Raw genomic sequence first — 14,743 nt, forward strand, 5'->3', positions numbered from 1 at the left:
GTTCAGGTACAACTAACCTTTCCACATCTTGAATGGTAATTGGATTGAGCTGCTCTTTTGGGTTAGATTCAGTGTTACTCAGCAGGCTACCTTGTGGGCATTTAAATATTAATTTAGCAAGCTGGCCTATCTGAGTTTCGAGCCTTTGGATCGACGCTTGTTGATTTTTAAGTGTTGTCTCGGTATTCTAAAAATAAGTTTCTGACACCGAGATGAATTTTGTTAGCATCTTCTCAAGGTTTGGCTTCTTTTCCTACTGGTAGGGTGGTTGTTGGAAGCCTAGAGGTGGTGGTGGTCTCTGATTTCCTTGGCCTCCCCATGAAAATTTTGGGTGGTTCCTCCAACCTACATTGTAAATGTTACTATAAGGATTATTTTGAGATCAAGGATTATTACCAATGTAATTTAACTGCTCGTTCTCTATATTGTGGCCATGGGGTGGATATTCTGAATTGCTTGATCCACCTCCACTTGCTTCGCACTGCATTACTGGGTGAACCTGTGAAGAACGAAAAAACCGTCAATTTTTCTAATCAAAAGTTCTACCTGATTAGAAAGCATGGTGACCGAATCGACGTTAAAAATGCCGACTATTTTTGTTGGCTTTGTCCTCATGACTTGCCGTTGATAATTATTTAATGACATCTCTTCTATAAATTTATAAGCATCCTCAGCTGTCTTATTATTGATAGTTCCACCAGCAGCTGCATCAATAATCTGTCTAGTCGAAGGATTCAAGCCATTTTGAAACGTTTGAACCTGTAGCCAGAGTGGTAACCAATGGTGAGAGCACCTTCGCAAAAGGTCCTTGTATCTCTCCCAAGCATCATAGAGTGTTTCTAAATCCATCTGCACAAAAGAGGAGATATCATTAAGTAATTTGGCTATTTTAGCCGGCGGAAAATATTTTAATAAAAAATTTTAGGTCATTTATTCCCAAGTAGTGATTGACCCTCGTGGTAATGAGTTCAACTACTGTTTAGCTTTGTTCCTCAATGAAAAAGGGTATAACCGAAGGCGAATGGCATCATCAGAAACGTCATTAATTTTAAAAGTGTCACAAAATTCTAAGAAATTCGCCAAATGAGCGTTTGGGTCCTCGTCCTGCAAACCATCAAACTGAACAAACTGTTGGATCATTTGAATGGTGTTAGGTTTCAGTTCAAAATTATTCGCAGCAACAGCAGGCCTAACTATGCTCGATTCATTTCCTGTTAAAGAAGGTTTAGCATAATCATACATAGTACGCAGGGTAGGATTCTGATTTACTGGATCAGCGTTAATCGCAGGAGGTAGTAGATTTTCCTGGTTTTTAGTCATCTCCTCGGTTATGGTTGAAGTATTGTCTTCTTGCTCTTCCTCTGTATATCGTAAGCTTTGCCTTATTTCTCTTCGATTTTTGCAAACTGTGCGATCGATCTCACAATCAAACAGTAATGGTCCTGACGAGTTTCTTCTAGTCATACACTATAAAAACCTACTAAGAGCGAATAAAAGAAAAATTAAAAAATAAAATAAAAATTTAAATTGCAAATAAAGTAAAATGGCTAAAGTAATAAAAATCGAGTGTTCCTAATATCTTAGGTTCCCGGCAACGGTACCAAAAACTTGATACGTGATATTCGTGACAGGTTTTAAAAATTTATAATTAATCATTCTTGAAACTAACTATTATCACGATGAAGGCAAGTGTCCAACTAACTATTATCACGATGAAGGCAAGTGTACCTATCGAACTGTAGTATAGCTTTAGTAAGACCGGATTGTCGAACCCAGAGGAACCAATAGTACTAGTAATTACTTTCTTTTTATTATCTAGCCTAAAAATTAAAGGATTTGCTTATCTAAACTAATTAACTAAACTAAGAGTGCACAGAGAGAAATTAGGGAAAAGCTTTTGGTAAAATTCGATTTATTAAGACAATACCCAATGAAAAATCCACCTAGACTTCACTTGTTATTTGACTCTGAATCAGATGATTTATTCATTTGACTTGATCCATAGAAATCCCTAAGTTATATTATTATCTCTTTCGAGACTAATAACGTCTAACCCTAGGTTGATTAATTGAAATCTCTTTCTAATTAATACCCTAGTGTTGGATTAATTCGATTTATGGATCCCCTTATTAGGTTTCACCCTAATCCGGTAAAATCTTATCACACTATCTCTAGGCGTGCAGTCAACTCAGGTTAATTATGACAAATTTACTCTTAGACAGGGACTTTTGCTACTCTGAATAAGCGCATTAACTTGAATCAATATCCTAGAATATTAAGACAAGAATTAAGAATACATAATTAAGAACAAGTCAAATATTTATCATATAATTCAGATAATAATAACAAGATCCATTTTTGGTTTCATTCCCCATAAGTATTTAGGGGGTTTAGTTCATAATTATAAAAGAAAACATCTCAGAAGAATAATGAATACAAAACATAAAGAAAACCCAAAACCCCTGAATGGAAATTGAAGGGAGATCTTCAGTCTTGACGATGAATCCGGCTTCTGAGATGGATCAATCAGCTTCCCTAGAGTAATTCCTTGCCTCCTACTCCGTATGTGTGTTCTAAGTGCCTCCTCAGGTATTTAAATAGGCTTTAAAATGCCTAAGAGCCCTCAAAAGTAGTCTTTTCCCAATAGAACTATACTTGGGCTTGACAAAGACACGCCCGTGTGCGATTACTCCAGCCCGTGGTAAAGGCTGTTAAATAGGCACTGGCGTGTAGTCTACCCGTGTAATTCGTGCTTCGATCCTGCCAAATAGATACAGCTGTGTAGCTTACCCGTGTGAGGAAGTCCAGGCCGTGTTGATTTCCCATGTGGGTCTATTTTCTCCATTTTCGGCCCGTTTTTCGCTCTTTTTACTCTCCTATGCTCACCTAAGAATAAAACATGAAATTAAAGAATTAAGAGCATCGAATTCACCAAATCTAAGGAGAAACCATCCATAAATGTGCTGAGCATGGGATAAAAATATCTATAGATTACGGTTTATCCTCTACATATTATATTTCTATTTATATTTACGTATTAATATCATTATTTTTTATTCTTTTATATTATTATTATCATTATTAGTACTATTAGTACTATTATTATTTATTATTATTATTTATAATTATTTTTTAAAACCATTTTACTTAATATTTTTTATTTATATGTTATTTAGCCTACTTTAAATTTTTAATAGTATTTTTGTTATTTCATTTACTATCTCCTTAATTTTTTTGCCCTTATTATTATTATTCATTATATATTTATTTATTTATTTATTTATTTTAATACTTTTGCATGTTATATATTACATTTTTTTTGTGTGTGTATTTACTTACTTATTATCATTATCCTTAATTTTAGACATTTTATGATCATCTTATTATTCATTTACCTAATCCTTTTAAGCATTAGATTACTTATTATTTATATTAATATTATCATCATCATCATTATTATTATTATCATTATTATTATTATTATTATTATTATTATTATTATTATTATTATTATTATTATTATTATTATTTAGACTATTTTACATAGCATCTATTTATTGGTTTATTTCGTGTTTTATTTTTTTAGTTTTTACCTATTATTTTTCCCTTTTATAGTTTTTTGTTTTATTTTTTATTCCATTTTATTTTTGTTATTATTATTACCATTTGCATTACGCATTTGTTATTCGGTATGCATCTTAGTACCGTAATTTTTTCATCAAATTGCATTACATTAACCTTCACCCGATTCATGAAATTTTGTTTTAAAATAAAGGCAATATTCCGTATTTGAAAATTTGAGAAATTGTGCCCTAACGTGCTGGGTTTCGGTTTCTTCGTTTGATCTAAATAACAGAATACCCTTTTGAAATTGAAACACATGAATTTCAAATAAGAAGCTTATTCTTGAGAATTTTAGATGTTGTGTTCTAACTTACTGGATGTGACATTTTGTTGTCTCGAGGTAAGAATTTCTAAGAAACAAAAGACAATCTTATTCTCAAAGGTTTCAAATGTCGTGTCCTAACTCACTTGGTGTGACATTTTATATCTTCGAAATAAGAAGGTCTTAGCATCCAATTTAATTTATTCAAGTGTTCTTTTTAAATAAAAGGATCGTATTCTAAAATCTTTTCAAATTTTCGACATTAAGACATTAATTAATCAATTAGGTGCTAATTTTGGGCGTTACGATGGTGCTAACCCTTCCTTTTGTGTAATCGACTCCCAAACCTTTTTTCTTGAATTTTGTAGACCCAAAATCATTGCTTTAATAAATCAAAATGTTTTATTAAAATGATCAATCTCAAGGTGATCCGATCACACTTCGAAAAAAAATCGGTGGCGACTCTATTTTTGTTTTTAAGTCGACTCTCGTTTTTCAAATTAAAAATGGTTTCGACAGCTTAGCGACTCCACTGAGGACAATAAGAGAGTCAAGCCGTAAAATTGATTGTTTTTTGTCCTTTTTGTCAAAAATAAAAAATTTGATTTGAAAAATCATGGTTCTTTTGTCGTATTCGTTTTGTGTCATGTCATATGTTTGTTGTGATTTGAGTCTCGTAGGATATTCCTGCATTATATTGCATGACCGCCAAAATCACCCTTTTAAGTGGGTGTGTGAAACTATTTCCTTCGTGAGGTTTTCACCTTCGTGCAGGATAGTGGATCACTTTCGGGATATATCCGTACCTATGTCTTCGTGAGGTTTTCACCTCCATGCAGCCATTGGGAAATGTGTTTCCCTGAACTGAACTCAATCCATATGAGCCTATAATGGGTGAGGGTTGAGGAATCTACTGGTTCAGGTACCCTTTCTTTAGAATCGAACCACATATAGAGAGATTTAGGAGTATACGCTAGGTAAAGCCATGCCAAATCCTAGCGGTCACCCAGATAAGTGTCCTATATTGTTTTTTTCATCTTGAGCTAACGTGTTTTGTTTTGTTTATGACTGTTTTGCATTAAATCATCATAGAAAGGAGGTGTTGATTCATATTTGATTACTAAATAGAACAACTTGTCATGGGAAAACAGATTTCTTGATAGAGTGGATTATAATACGGTCGTCTGAATAGGGTCCAAGTAAACATAACGAAAGAAGGCTGATAGTTCGCAGAGGAAAACAAGACTGTTTTATTACCCGAGGATTCAAGTCGATAAAGATTATTCGAGAGCCGTCACGTCCCGACTTCCTTAAAGGATCTAACAAGTATAGCAAGGATAAGTGAGTAATAAGTCACGGCCCAGATCAAGCAAAAAGGAGCTAGTAAAGGCATCTATTGGAAGTTTGAGAGATTTGACTTTTACGAAGAAAAGGGATCGGTGTCTTCGCCTGGAATATAAGGGTGAGGCCGCATATGTAATCCATTTTTTGTAAAGGAATTTGTTTTCCAGAAAAGTTGTTATAATAAAATCGAATTCAGAATCAACGCCTCTTTTTCTTTTGCATTCATTCCATGCATTTGCATTGCATTGCATCATTTGCATTAGATTTTCACAAAAGGACCCTAATTAATTGAAATCATTTCAGTTAATTTGGAAATCGATAAAAACTTACCAACCAAGCATCGTTACGGTACCAGTGCTAAGACAAAAGATATGGACCAAAGATTGGAATGACTTGAACAACTTCAAAGTGAGATGCAAGACCAGTTAAAGATGCAAATGAAAGAGCAACAAGCGAAGATCCATCAAGTTATGAGGGACCAAGTGCTAGAGTCCCAAAGGAATATGATGAATCAGTTGTCCCAATTGCTGATTGAGGGGCTAGGAAAAGGAAAAAGCTCCATGATAAATACTGGGGAGGACAATGAGGAGCCTCTCTACCCTCCGGGTTTCACCCCGACAAATGCTCAGACATGTCCGCAAGGTGTACCTATTGCTATCAGATCCTAGCAATATTAGGCCGGTACCTCGGCACCAGTGGATTACCCGATAGGCTCAGGCTCCAATCCGGGGGGCAATCCAACCACTTCTATAGTTCTTGATCTGGACAAAATGGAAAAAGTAAAGATGGGATTGCCAAGACAACTCAAAGATCGGTATAGGTGGTTGGAGGAAAAGTTCAAAGCAATGGAGAATGTTGACTATCACTGTGGAATCGATGCTAAGGATTTGAGCTTAGTTCCGGACTTAGTGCTTCCCCACAAATTCAAAACTCTAGGGTTTGAGAATTACAACGGGACTAGCTATCCCGAAGCTCACATCACCATGTTTTGTAGTCAAATGGCAGGCTATGTCAATAATGACCAATTATTGATTCACTGTTTCCAAGAAAGTTTGGTTGGGGCAGCATCCAAATGGTACAAACAATTGAGTCGTACCAGGATCAATTCATGGAAAGATCTAGCACAAGCTTTAATGAAACAGTATAGTCATGTGACGGATATGACTCCTGATAGGATCACTTTACAGAGCATGAAAAAGAAATCAAATAAGAGTTTCCAGCAATACGCCCAAAGGTGGAGGGAAGTTGCCATACAAGTTCAGCCACCTCTCCTAGAAAAAGAGACTACCATGCTTTTCATCAATACTCTGAAAGCCTCGTTTATTAACTAAATGTTGGGAAGCACTACTCTGAGCTTTTCAGATATAGTAATGTCCGGTGAGATAATTGAAAATGCGGTAAGGAGTGGGAAGATAAACGTGGGAGAGAGCGCCAAAAGGCCAACCCCGAGAAACAAGGAAAATAAAGTGAACATAGTGAGCATGCCTTCCAAATTGGTCAACGTAGGCCAGCCGAGGGCTGTAACCACTAGCTATCAAGATTCTTCAAGGTAGGAATCCAACTCGAGGCCAAACACAGAAAGGTTCAGGTTTACACTCATCCCGAAGTCATATAAGAAGTCGTATCAAATCTTTTTTATGTGCATGTGGTGTCTCCGTTCTACTCAGAACCCGTGAGACCTCCGTTCCCAAAATGGTATAATGAGAATGCTCAATGCAAGTACCAGGCGGGAATAACGGGACACTCAATCGAAAACTGCACTACATTTAAAAAGTTGGTCAAAAGGTTCATTGAAATAAGAATTATGAAATTCGATGATTCCCCAGAACCTAATCACTCTGACAATGAAGTAAATGCGGTATTTATGACTTGAACAAGTCAAAATCCTGGAAGGAATATCAGGGAATCTGAATGACATATCCAAAGAGGGAATCGAGGAATAAAAGTTTCCAAACCCTTGTATACTTGGAAGAGTGTTAAACAATGAGTCTGTGGAAGAGAACCCTGTATTTTTAGAACTAATTTAGAGTAATATTCAAAACACGCTTGTTGCTTTAAGCCTAGATGCAATAAAAATCCTTTTGTGAAATAGGCTTGTGTTCAAAATCTTTATTTCAATAAAATGTATCTTTTTGAGCAAATATTCTTTTATTCTTCCTATTTATAGATTCTTTTATTCTTTGGACTCTCCTTTAAATATGCTTTTATTCTGAATTTATGATCATACCATACAAATAATCATCCTTAGAATCATTTATTCTTCTGAATTTGCCTTTATACCTGCAACAGATCCCCAGATATCAATGACGTGAGTGACACTGACACTGACTCAGAGTCTCCTTTTGGGTGAGATATGTGTTTAGAGGGATCTCAGGACTTTGAAGATGATAGAGATTGTAACTTATCTCTTGATTTGTTAAGAATGGTAGAGCAAGATGAAAAACAAACCCTATTCTACAAAAAGTCAGTGGACAGTGAGCCTATGAAAAGAGAAAGAGGCAAAGATCGGAGCCAGCATCACCATAAAGACAAAGTGAGACGTCATTAAGTTATTTCAAAAATTTAAAGATGTTTTTGCATGATCGTATCAAGATATGCCTGGGTTGCTAAGACCTGTGGATGCTAAAAAAGGTCCATATGGTTGTTAAGAGGACACATGCTAATGGTTTTATGTTAGCCAGGCTAATCATGAGGTTCGGGTACTGTTGATCCACCATGGAAGGGGATTGTATCAATTATGCCGTAAATGCCAAATGGAGGTAAACAAGACTTATGTGCCACATCCATTTCTTCACAGATTTTCTATATGTGGGGCATGGATATTACGAGGTCGATCTCTTCAAAAGCTTCTACACGATACCGATTCATCTTTAGGGTCATCGATTACTTCACGAAGAGGGTGAAAGTCACTTCATATGCCAATGTTACAAAGTCGATAGTCATCAAATTTCAAAAAAAAAATAAAAAAAGAGAAAAAAGATCAGGTGTCGACAAGGAATGTCAGAAAGGATTATACAACAGCACAATGTCAAAATCTTGTAATTTGTTTAAAGATCAGACGCCATATCCTAGTACAACAAAGGCAGCCAAAAAGAAAGAAACAAAAAAAGAGAAAGAAAAAAACAAAAACAAAAATAAAAAAAACAAAAACAAAAATAAAAAAATTATGGAAGGTGACCGAGACTTGTAAAGATTGGCATAAAGAAGTTACCATTTACCCTCTATACTTATCAAACGTCAGCTAAGACCTTCATTGGGGTAATGCCTTTCTCATTAGTTTATAGAATGGAAGCGTTTTGTCAATTATTCATTTTCTCCGAGTCTTATCAGAACTAAACTTGGATGAGGCAAAATGGATCCAATCCCGACATGATCAGTCGAATTTGAAGGATATCCGTCACGGTCAGATGATACGGGCTTATGACAAAGGGGTTCATCCTAGAGAATTCCACGAGGGGGACCTAGCGTTGAAGATCCTTTTTTTATACAAAGGGCCTTTAGAGGAAAGTGGATGCCAAATTGGGAAGGACCTTATGTGATAAAGAAGGATTTTTTTGGGGGAGCGCTGATATTAACTGAGATGGATGGTAATAGCCTGCCCAACCCCAGTAAATTCGGATTCAGTAAAGAAGTACTTCACCTAAAAGGGGAGAAGCCAAGGCAAAAACCGGCAAAGGGCGCTTTGAAAAAAAAAGAAAAAAAAAGAAAAAAAAAAGGAGAGGACCAGGTGAAAACCTGCAAATGGCGCCTCGATGCCAAAGGGGTTTTGAATTGAAAACCCGGAAAGGGCAATTCAAATTTTGATTGAAGATGAGACATGTGATAGTCTACTATGCTTAAATTAACAAAAAGGAAGTATGCTACGTCTTGGGGCATCAACAAAGTACTCTAGGTCCCCTAGGCACATGTTAAGCTCAAAATGGTCCTCGAAGAGTTCGTACGGAGAAACTCAGGCTGCGATATTTGGGGCACTTATTTTTTTTTCCTTACCTATTTTTGTATCCCGACAGTTTTTGCTGTCTTTGATTAATTCGTTCTTTTCAGATTTTGTTCTTAATAAATTTCAGTTTTATCCATTTTTATAATCTTTTTCAAGCATTTTGTATTAAAATAATGATTAATGGACTAATAACACTTTCACAAAAGGAGTTCTGCACATTACTCTAGAAGTTTCTAAATTGTGCAGGAACCTAAAACAGGACAATTATTTAGAACTCACCAAGCCTAAGGGTTGAAAATACTTGACGTAAAGTCCAAATTATGACTATTTCTTCAGATTTTCTGTTAACGATATCAGTTGAACAAGAGGACATACGTCAATGATATAATCTAGTCAAACAGCAAGCAATAATAGCTCAAATGTTAAAAAAAGGCATTCTCATGACATTCTACATTCATACAAATGTCATTCATAACATATCTAGTTAGGAGCATTTGACTCATTCTGATCATGGCATCCTAATCATTAGGCATAAGCATAGGCCTATGAAATCGATTCTACAAGTATGTTCCCTAGAGGATTATGTAGCAAGTTTGGTTGAAGCTACAAATTTCGACTAGCCTTATCTCCCTAAGCAGTAGTAGAGCAGATCGAAGACAGCGAATCTTATCTCCATGTAGCAGCAATGGAGTAGATTTAAGCCACTAGCCTTATCTCCCTAAGCAGTAGTGGAACGGGCTGAAGATTGCAGATCTTATCTCCCTAAACAGTAGTGGAGCAGATCGAAAACGGTGAATCTTATCTCCATGTAACAGCAATGGAGCAGATTTAAGCCACTGGCCTTATCTCTCTAAGTAGTAGTGGAACGGGCTGATGATTGCAGTTTTTATCTCCCTAAGCAGTAGTGAAGCAAATCGAAGACAGCGAATCTTATCTCCATGTAGCGACAATGGAGCAGATTTAAGCCACTAGTTTTATCTCCCTAAGCAGTAGTGGAACGGGCTGAAAATTGCAGATCTTATCTCCCTAAGCAGTAGTGGAGTAGATTGAAGACGGCGAATCTTATCTCCATGTAGCGGCAATGGAGCAGATTTAAGCCGCTAGCTTTATCTCCCTAAGCAGTAGTGGAACGGGCTGAAAATTATAGATATTATCTTCTTAAGCAGTAGTGGAGTAGATTAAAGACGAAGAATCTTATCTCCATGTAGCGGCAATGGAGCAGATTTAAGCCATTAGCCTTATCTCCGTAAGCAGTAGTGGAACGGGCTAAAAATTACAGATCTTATCTCCCTAAGCAGTAGTGGAGCAGATCAAAGACGACGAATCTTATCTCCATGTAGCGGCAATGGAGCAGATTTAAGCCACCAGCCTTATCTCCTTGAAGTTGCAGTGGAGTAGGTTCAAGATACAAGTCTTATCTCCCTGAAATTATAGTGAAGCGGACCGAAAATTACAGATATTATCTCCCTAAACAGTAGTGGAGCAGATCGAAAACGATGAATCTTTTCTCCATGTAGCGGCAATGGAGCAGATTTAAGTCACCAGCCTTATCTCTCTGAGGTTGCAGTAGAGCAGGTTCAAGATACAAGTCTTATCTCCCTAAAGTTGCAGTGGAGCAGACTGAAGATAGCAGATTTTATCTCCCTGAAGTTGCAGTGGAGTAGATCGAAGCTATAAATCTCTTTTCCCTGAAATTACATTGGAGCGGATCGAAGCACCAATTCTTATACCTCTGAAGATACAGTGAATTGGAACGTGGTTACTTAAAGGGGAAGAAAAGAAGCGCCGATCCAGACAAAATTGGCCCTTTTATAGTCTTTGCTCCATTCTCGTTATACGACAATAAGCGAAGAGGGGGCAGCTGTAATAGGCCAATTTTGGCCTGGGCCCGGAAAAAATAATAACCGTATAAATAAAGCCAAAAATGGTCAAATTGAAAGACAATCATTAAATTGGGACCAAATCAAAAAGATTGAGAAAGCCAATGAGTTATCAAATTCTGTTGACTTGGTAAAAGGCCAAAAATAGAAAGATATTATTTTATTTTTATTTTATTTTAATTTATTAAATTAGTTAGGCTATTTTTAGTAAACTCCATGTATATAAGTAGGGATATTTTGTTCTTTGAAAGGGAGGACTTTTGGTATTCCTACTTCAATTTGGAATTGGATTATTCTCTCTTTTCCTATCTCCATTGGAATGGAATTATTTTCTTTTCTCTTTCAATTACGTGGGAATTTTGTCCATTTCATTTCAATTTCTTTGTTTTTTCTAAATTCGTCCAATTGCTTTTAGCCCTTCCTTTTTTTTATTGTTTTGCAATTAAGTTTTCATTATTCTTAATTTTTGCCCTAAAATTTATTTTGACTGCATTTTGGTCTTCCTTGAAGCTGTGCGTTTTGGAGGGTGGGAATTATTTCCCTTTTGGTCTCTCCTTGTTATTCGCACGTTCAAATTGGTCCATTTCCTTTTATTTATTTTTTATTTGCCCCAAAATTTTGCTTTAAGGTTCTATTTAATCTTTTTTATTTTCGCTATTTTATTATCAAATTAACTAATTTAATATATTATTGCTATTATTATTATGTTTCCATTTATATTTATTTTGTTATTCTAAAACTATTATTATTTATCTATTTTTATTTTTTATTTATATTTATACTATTACTATATTTCTATTTATTATATTTCTATTTCTATTTATATACTAATATTATTTTCATTATTATTTTTCTTATATATGTTTTTTACTCTTGTTATTAACATTTTATTTATTTATATCGTGTTGTTATTCATTTATTTATGTCCTCTTATATGATTTTAAAACTTTTATTATCATTATTATTATTATTATTATTATTATTATTATTATTATTATTATTATTATTATTATATTTCTATTTATATTTATGTATTAATATCATTATTTTTTATTCTTTTATAATATTATTATTATCATTATTATTACTATTACTATTATTATTATTATTATTATTATTATTATTATTATTATTATTTTTTAAAAGCATTTTACTTAATATTTTTATTTATATGTTATTCAACCTACTTTAAATTTTTAATAGTATTTTTGTTATTTCATTTACTATCCCTTTGTTCATTTTTTTTGCCCTCATTATTATAATTCAGTTATATATTTATTTATTTATTTATTTTAATACTTTTGCATGTTATGTATTACAACTTTTTTTTTTTGGTGTTTACTTACTTACTTATTATCATTATCCTTACTTTTAGACATTTTTATGATCATTTTATTATTCATTTACCTAATCTTTTTAAGCTTTAGATTACTTATTATTTATATTAATATTATCATTATTATTATTATTATTTAGACTATTTTACATAGCATCTATTTATTGGTTTATTTCTAGGTTTTATTTTTTTAGTTTTTACCTATTATTTTTTCCCTTTTATAGTTTCTTTGTTGTATTTCTTTATTCCATTTTATTTTCGTCATTGTTATTACCATTTGCATTACGCATTTGTTATTCTGGTATGCATCTTAGTACTGTAATTTTTTTCATCAAATTGCATTACATTAACCTTGACCCAATTCATGAAATTTTGTTTTAAAATAAAAGCAATATTCCATATTTGTAAATTTGAGAAATTGTGTCCTAACGTGCTGGGTTTCGGTTTCTTCGTTTGATCTAAATAACCGAATACCCTTTTGAAATTGAAACACACGAATTTCAAATAAGAAGCTTATTCTCGAGAATTTGAGATGTTGTGTCCTAACTTACTGGATGTGACATTTTGTTGTCTCGAGGTAAGAATTTCTAAGAAATAAAAGACAATCTTATTCTCAAAGGTTTCAAATGTCGTGTCCTAACTCACTGGGTGTGACATTTTATTTCTTCTAAATAAGAAGGTCTTAGCATCCAATTTAATTTATTCAAGTGTTCTTTTTAAATAAAAGGATCGTATTCTAAAATCTTTTCAAATTTTCAACATTAAGACATTAATTAATCAATTAGGTACCAATTTTGGGCGTTACGAGAGTGCTAACCCTTCCTCGTGCATAATCGACTCCCGAACCCTTTTTCTCGAATTTCATAGACCCAAAATCATTGTTTTAATAAATCAAAATGTTTTGTTAAAATGATCAATCTCAAGGTGATCCGATCACACCTCGAAAAAAGATCAGTGGCAACTCTATTTTTGTTTTTAAGTCGACTCCCGTTTTTCAAATTAAAAATGGTTTCGACAACGCGAAAATCAAATATGCCATAAGATCTCATAACATGAGAATGAGATTTTTATAATTTTCATATAATTAATAATCAACAAATCACACATCATACATATCACCAAAATCAATGGTTTCGAACCACTTACTTGACATAGTCCATAACGATGAGTTTTATCTCTCTTAATGGATACATAAAGTATCCTCATCAAACATAATTTAAATAATAATAATTTTAACAATATAAAACATAGGTTTAGTTTCGTTTAATGTTAAAACACACACCTAATCTAAGCAACTCTAATGCGAAAAACTCCTTCTAACGCCCACTTCCAGATTTAATTAGAGCCATCTCGGATCTAAACACAAAACAGATAATCCATCATTAAATCGTCACTCAAGTTATACTTTTAAATAAAAACAGATTAATCATGATTTCCAGTACCACACTTACGCTAATATGACTAAAATCAGAGATATGATTCACTTCCCAAAAGTCAAAAGTGTTCCAAGTTGTTAGCAATTGAGCTTTCACACAAGATCAATGTACGAGATGTTAATATCGAAGAAAAACGATGTCTAACACTAATAGTAAATTCGCATATTAATAAAAAGATGAGGCAGAAGTGATGATTTAGTACCCAATATCATTTCATACTTACGTTATTCTTTAACTGAATATTTGTTGAATCAATCGATCAAAAAGAGAGAAAGGATAAATCAAAGAATTAATTTATAGCAAATGATATTTTTAAGATAAAAGCAATAAAATTCTAGCAAGGATTTATCAAAACTAAAAAGACGGAAATTAAGGTAGAATTGGCGAATTTTTGAGAATAGAAAACAAAAAAATAGGAAAAATGGTGTCGCGGCAGTGGTCCTGTGGTGGTCCAGCAGTAGTAAGGTGGTGGAGCGGAGGTGGCGTGGTTAACTAATAGTGGTGGAAGATAGAATAAAAGTGGAGAAAAAGAGGTGCAATGGTGGCTCAAAGAAGAAGGAAATGGAAAAGAAAGGATGAGCAATGGAGGAATTGGTTAAGAAAGGATGATGAGACACAAAATGAGAGAAGAAAGTGAATGGTGGCTAACTTAGGTGGGATGGATGGTTCAAGCTTGGTAAATAGGAGAAAATGGAAGCTTTGGGAGACAGTGGCATGAAAAGTGGATCAATGGGGAACATCTGGAGTGAAAAGGTTGTTTTTGAGGGAAAGTTGGCTGGCTAAAAGAGTTTAGGGAATTAAACATAGGACCTTTAGGAAATTAACTAAACACTTAACCATTTAACTATTCCCTAGCTTATTATAATTCTTACAACATTTATTTTAACAACATGGTGTAACATTTGTTAAGGTTTGAGGTAA

General features: G+C 34.1%; 1 non-coding gene across 1 annotated transcript; it reads left to right on the plus strand.

The window, feature by feature from the left end:
* The first annotated feature begins 775 nt into the window (after positions 1-775).
* Positions 776-886, plus strand: LOC128294445 (small nucleolar RNA R71). Its single transcript, XR_008284755.1, has one exon. It is a non-coding gene; the product is annotated as a small nucleolar RNA R71 (small nucleolar RNA).
* Positions 887-14,743: the final 13,857 nt, after the last annotated feature.

The sequence above is a fragment of the Gossypium arboreum genome, chromosome 6, assembly GCF_025698485.1.
Source record: "Gossypium arboreum isolate Shixiya-1 chromosome 6, ASM2569848v2, whole genome shotgun sequence".
NCBI lineage: Eukaryota > Viridiplantae > Streptophyta > Magnoliopsida > Malvales > Malvaceae > Gossypium > Gossypium arboreum.